Here is a 6,847-nt window from a genome sequence, read left to right on the forward strand (position 1 = left end):
TCCAAATTGCCAGAAACTAATTTCGTCCAAATATACTTGGGGTCTAAAACCATTATTTCGATGAGGCCGAGAGTATAAAATAGTTCGCGAAGCGGCCAAATGCTGCAATATTTGTATGAAAAATCCAATAGGACAACTGAACTGAAAAATTCTCTGTCATGATAGATACAATTTGTAGCATGGGAGGAAATTGTGGTTCTCTACACAAAACCCATTATATATTAGGCAGTAGGCCCGTTATTTAGAAGCCACATTATTGCAATTTGCATCGGGGGAAATCTCGGTTGTTATTTGTCCATATGTAAGCTACTTTGCCGGTGTATGCCCTCCAGGAATTAAAATATGGACCAAAAATAAAATTTGTATATTTTTCATACAAAAGCAATGGTCTATGTCACCCGCTAAATAATATCAGATCATCATGCAAAATTATAGGCATTTTCTTCAACCTAAATTCTTATCTCCAGGAAAACTCCGCGACTATTGAGCTGTAATTGCGACCTCTAGCGTGTTTATGATAACACTACACGCAAAAAAAACGGCCTCTCTAACATATGTCCCAAACATATTTTGAAGCAAACGTATATATGTTTGCAACAGTCCCAAACGTAATATATGTTTGGGTCTGCAAACAAATATATGTTTGGGTGGAAACAAATATATGTTTGGCTGCAAACATATATATGTTTGGGTGCAAAGATATTTATGTTTGGGTGCAAAGATATATATGTTTGGGTGCAAACAAAGATATGTTTGGGTGGAAACAATTTAATGTTTGGGTGCAAACATTTTATATGTTTGGGTGCAAAAGAATACAAACCCAAAAGGCACAAAAAAAAAACAAACACATGCACCAGTGGTCGCTTACTGAGAGCAAGGGAGCGTAAAATTCAATGTAATACACTTTAAAATGTGTTGCCACTTGCTCTCAGTAAGAACTCACTGGCTATCTCTATAGTATACACACAAATGTTGTGGTTTTTTATTGAAAGCCAAAAGAACAACAAACACATAGGTACATACAAAATTCCAAAGAAATACATAACACACTTTAATAAAAGAAAAACTGATTGAAATAATTTGTCAATAGTCACACTTTTAAAAAGGAAAAAAATATATAAAAAATTAGTTGAACGCTTCTCCTTAGTTGTGAAATAAAACAAATTGTCCTCATAGTTGAAATCATCAGCGGGGAATCGGCATCTAGAATCAAATGACTATGTAATGTAATAAATAAATATGGATATGCCATATTTCAAATATACACAAGTATGTATGTAATTACCAATATTAAATGCGATTTCTTTCTTGTCCTATAAAATAATTCCATTCAACTTTCCGATTCAATTATAAAATGTATTGGGCATTTAATTTACTAAAAAGCTCAATTTCTTTAAGAAAACACAAAACACTGATTTATTCACTCACTTTACCGTCTTGACGCTACGCTGGCAACTAAAACACTGAAGAAAGAATAAAATATAATTCATATCTTTTCTTCTTGCCTGCTAAGTTGTTTAACAACAACAAAACAAGAAACACACGAGTTTGACGCATACATGCCACCAAAGCCCCCTTATTCGCTTCTACGTCTTCTATTATAAAATACACACAACTCTTTTTTATAAAACAGCATTCCACAGCCGCGAGAGCACTGTTATTACTCTCGTTGACAAACATCCTCTCTCCACACATGAAAAAAATGTTCTAGCATAAAAAATATGTTTTACCCAAACATATCAAATTGAGATATGTTACAAAATGTTTCAAACATATATTTGTTTGGACCCAAACATATATTTGTTTGCAACCGGTCCCAAACATATATTTGTTTGGATCCAAACATATTTCTAACATAAATTTTTCTGCGTGTACAAACAAAAAACTGGATATATTAGACTGTAAGTCTATTATCTGATCACGTACATCAACACAATTGACATCAATAGAAAGGTCAAGCGTTCCTCTTCCAAGTATAACTTACTTACCCGGAGTGTCTCTTCCAGGAAAAAAGATATAAGCTGTATATTAAAACTTTTCACAATGTTCACCCAAAAGTTGTGGTCCATTTAACCCTCTAAATATTATCTGATCGCCATCTCAAATTGCAAGCTTCTTCTTTGTCATATACTCTTACCTTATTTAAAATTTCGAGGCGATCGGACTATTATTGCGACCTACAGAGCTGTTACAAAATCGGATAGAAATTATGTTTTTGGTCCATTTAACCCGCTTAATATTTCACTATCATCACCACTTAAAATAGCGATCTATTCTGATGTGAAACCGACCTCGTGATGATCGGTCCATAATTGCGGCCTGGAGTTTGATTACAATTTATAATGGACAGACGGACACACGGACGTACGGACACACATCTCAAAATCGCTTTATCTCGTCGTGATATGAAGATTGGAATACCACATTGGGGGTCTCCGACGAATATTTCGCGGTGTTACATGAATTTTTCCCAAAACAAACTTATAATACCCTTTCCACATAGTGGTGTAGGGTATAAAAATCAAAAATAGAGGACATAGAGTACGTCCAATGGAAATAGAGGACAAACAGAGTACTGACACATAAAATAGAAAACTGTAATTTATAATAGAGTACGATTGACCACCGTAATTATACCACTAACTGAACTGAAGTCTTGTGTGAATGACTGTAGTAATAAAGCATTGTAGAATCGTAATCTAAAGCAAACCCTCGCTTTATTTGGTACTAATCGTATTGGGGAATTAAACAACGTCTACACGGAAATACATACGTTAAACCCTAAATCCGTAACAATATTTACAACTTTCACAACTTAACATTATGATTTAGTGTATATACACGTAAAACAACATTCAATTATTACTGAAAGATCCGTTTTTTCCTCTGGTACCTAACGAGAATGAAGGCCCAGTGATTTTCGAAGCTCTTACTTCGAAGTTTTACTGGCTATGGATTAATAGTTGCTTTTTTAAATTTTTAGAAAATCTCCAATGATACTTTCTTTAGTTTATTTAATATTTAATTAAGAAGTGTCATTTTCGATGATACAAATATGGTATTATTTGTGACAACACATTTTATACGCCACTAGTGTAAGCTTAAATAACGTTTCACGGATTGTTACTTAACCATTGTAAAATGATTCTTCGTAAACCGACAATGACGTGATCAAAAAGGTCAATACAAACATTTGAACCAAGGGCACACATCCATACAACATAAACACATATACATACATTTGTACATATTACATGTACATATGTATGTATGTATGTATACACATTACATAATTTTAATGGAATTACAGCTATTCGCATCCAATCAAGTGTAACAAATCCACAAAAAGTTCTTGGTTTTGTATTATGCGACTACAATTAATTTAAAACAATGCATCATCGCTCAATTCGAATAGTCATCCGCTTTTGTTATGGCGTGGATCTCTCTGCCTGGGCATGGTGATGTCCATCGCATTGACAACATGCAATTTCAAAAGGAGCCACTTTGGATCAATTACAATGCACAATGCCTTTGTTAGAGGAAAACTGTCTTGTAGTCATGATGCAGCTAAATGTACGGTTAAACAATGCAACTAGTCACCGTTAAAACGGTATTTCGAAAAAAAAAAATAAACGAAATAAATAATTCCACAACGCTACACTCTTTGACTATTGTAAATGGAGGTTTTTATGCAGCGGACGGAGATGGTCACAAGCTGTGACACGCATACATTAGCATGTATGTACATGTTTATATGTATTTTCTTGAAATAAGTGAAAAGGACTATAAAAATTGGACATCGGTGGGATATTTTCGATGTATCAGAGACATGGTTAGCAACGCTAATGCAAAATATATACTTTCCATTTTTTGCTGTTATTCCCATGATTTGGATATACACACTGAAAATATTTAATATCGATCTAGCACTCTACGCACCGACATAGCCAAGGAGGCGTTGAGTGCCAGTCGGCATTGCCTGTGTGAATTGACACGGGCACCCAACCGATATCCATTTTTAAGAATTATACATTTAAAGGGGTTCTCAGAATTTTGTGGGTTGTTTCATGGTATGAACTTTCCGATAAAACCCAATAGAGAATCGAGTCTTCGATGACATTTTCGTCGACGATTCATTGATGAAATTTCCGAAATTGTCGTGCACGACACGATGCATGACAATTTGTTGCAATGTGTCACCAGAAAAAAAATATTCAAACAAAATATCCCAATAGAAAATCGAATCGTTGATGACATTTTCGTCGACGATTCGTTGACGAAATCTATGAAATAGTCATGTACGACTACTTGCATGGCCATACCTTGCATTGTGTCTTGCCAACAAACCGAAAAAATGCTCAAAAGTGTGCTTTGAAACAATTGTATACATATTTATTCTCATATAAAAAATGTCGATTTGTAGTAAATGTAAAATAATGAAGTCATAAAATTCGGAAACCGCGTTACTGATTAAACAATTTTTAATGATACAAACTGCATTATGTAGAAAATGGTAAGTCTGACTAAATATACTAAAATTCTTTAATATTAATTGTAGTTATTCTTTAAATATGTAGGTGCATGTAGGTTGAAGTCATGGAGAACATTGAAAAATTCCAGCGGCTGTAAAATACAACGCCTGTGGTATATGTATATAGATTTAAAAATATTCAGTGGATATTCACAACATTCATTTAAAATCATTTCTTTTTACAGAATCTAATAATTAAGAGAGGTCGTCTTTGGCCGGCTGGTGTAAGGCGTGGTAAAGCTGGAAGAAATTGGTGGACTGCAAAATATACAGGAGCTAACTATTATTAATTAATAAGTTAATTTATTTTGTAAAAATATATTTTATTATTAAATAAAAATAAAAATGTGACACACGACAAAATAAACGAAATTGTCTTTAGTTGGGTCATCGATGAGAAGTAGCAAGACAGGTTCGGTGAAGCAGTCGTCGACAAAATACGGGGATTTTAGTCTTCTAAATCGTCGTCGACGACATCTTCGCTTACCCTGTCGCTCAAGCTGCAGTGCATGAATACTGGGACACTTGTGTGAAAATGTCATCAACGATCCCAAAGGGCTGTCTGCAAAGAGTCCTCAACGAATTGGAAGTGTCGTGCACGAGTCATCAATGATGTCTTGAAGACACTTTCTACTGGGTAGGTGCATGTAGGTTGAAGTCATGGAGAACATTGAAAATTCCAGCGGCTGTAAAATACAACGCCTGTGGTATATATAGATTTAAGAATATTCAGTGAATATTCACAACATTCATTTAAAATCATTTCTTTTTACAGAATCTAAAAATTAAGAGAGGTCGTCTTTGGCCGGCTGTTGTAAGGCGTGGTAAAGCTGGAAGAAATTGGTGGACTGCAGAATATACGGGAGCTAACTATTATTACTTAATAAGCTAATTTATTTTGTAAAAATATATTTTATTATTAAATAAAAATAAAAATGTGACACACGACAAAATAAACGAAATTGTCTTTAGTTGGGTCATCGATGAGAAGTAGCAACACAGGTTCGGTGAAACAGTCGTCGACAAAATACGGGGATTTTAGTCTTCTAAATCGTCGTCGACGACATCTTCGCTTACCCTGTCGCTCAAGCTGCCGTGCATGAATACTGGGACACTTGTAGAAAATGTCATCAACGATCCCAAAGGACTGTCTGCAAAGAGTCCTCAACGAATTGGAAGTGTCGTGCACGAGTCATCAATGATGTCTTGAATACACTTTCTACTGGGAAATATCGAGACTTTTTAGGAATTTAAATATTTACGTTTGTAGACGTTTCGAAAAAATGACCTTTTGCTATTTTTGATTTGTAGTCGATGTACTCGAAGTAGTGGACCGATACGACCATCTTCGCAATTAAAGTCAGTTTCGTGAAAATATAAAAAAAATCGTGTGTTCCAACCAGCCAGACGGACGGACGGACAGGACTAAAACGACATCTAATTGTCTGGAACAGATTTCGTCCCAACATGCCTTGAGTCTAAGATCATTATTTCGATGAGGCGCATTTTTATCGTATCAAAGGGTATACACCCCACGGTGCGCCTGAACTAACTTTAAATAAAAAGGTGCTTACACCTAGGAAGTTTTTGTGGATTCTGAAACTACAATGTTCATAGATGAGAAAAATAAAGAACAAAAAAAAATCACCGGAGCGCTTTTTAATTAAATCGCGGTCAACGTTCACTTTTTTGGATTTTTTTAGGTTTTCACAATTTTGCTTGCATTGATTGTATCGCCTCCTTATAAAACAATGTCATGAACGGTGGGCCTTGAATTACTTTACATGAAATCCGCTTACACCTGGAAAGTTTTAGCGGATTCTGAAATAGCAATGTCCATAGATGAGAAAAATCCACAAACAAGAAAAAATCGCGGTCAAAGTTCACATTTTTAAGGTTTCTTTAGGTTTTCACGATTTTGCTTGGAAACCGCATGTTCGCAAGAAATGAGACTAAAAACAAGTTGTAGAGAATTTTCCCCGCTACAATATCTTTCATAGTCCCATTTCGACAGGGCTTGCCGTTTCCAAGCAAAATCCTAAAAACCTAAAAATGTGAACTTTGACCGCGATTTATTTAAAAATTACTCCAGCTAGTTTTTCTTGTTTTTGGATTTTATTCATCTATAAACATTGCTGTTTCAAAATGCGCAAAAACTTCCCAAGTGTAAGCGGTTTTCGTTTAATGTTAGTGTCGCACCGTTCATGGCATTATTTTATAAGGACGCGATACAATCAGTGCATTGTACCAATTTGAAATTCTATTTCTCAAAAATGGTAAAACCTACGAAGATATCATACAGATCAATCGTGTGGA

The 6,847-nt window shown here is 34.9% G+C and overlaps 1 long non-coding RNA gene across 1 annotated transcript; it reads left to right on the top strand.

Annotated features, from left to right (window-relative positions):
- The first annotated feature begins 4,422 nt into the window (after window positions 1-4,422).
- On the top strand, window positions 4,423-4,798 carry LOC141387090 (uncharacterized). The gene is made up of 3 exons (XR_012408477.1): window positions 4,423-4,513; window positions 4,578-4,650; window positions 4,717-4,798. It is a non-coding gene; the product is annotated as an uncharacterized lncRNA (long non-coding RNA).
- The last annotated feature ends 2,049 nt before the right edge of the window (window positions 4,799-6,847 follow it).

This window comes from Musca autumnalis, unplaced genomic scaffold, assembly GCF_047663935.1.
Source record: "Musca autumnalis isolate F117 unplaced genomic scaffold, ASM4766393v1 scaffold_5, whole genome shotgun sequence".
Lineage (NCBI taxonomy): Eukaryota > Metazoa > Arthropoda > Insecta > Diptera > Muscidae > Musca > Musca autumnalis.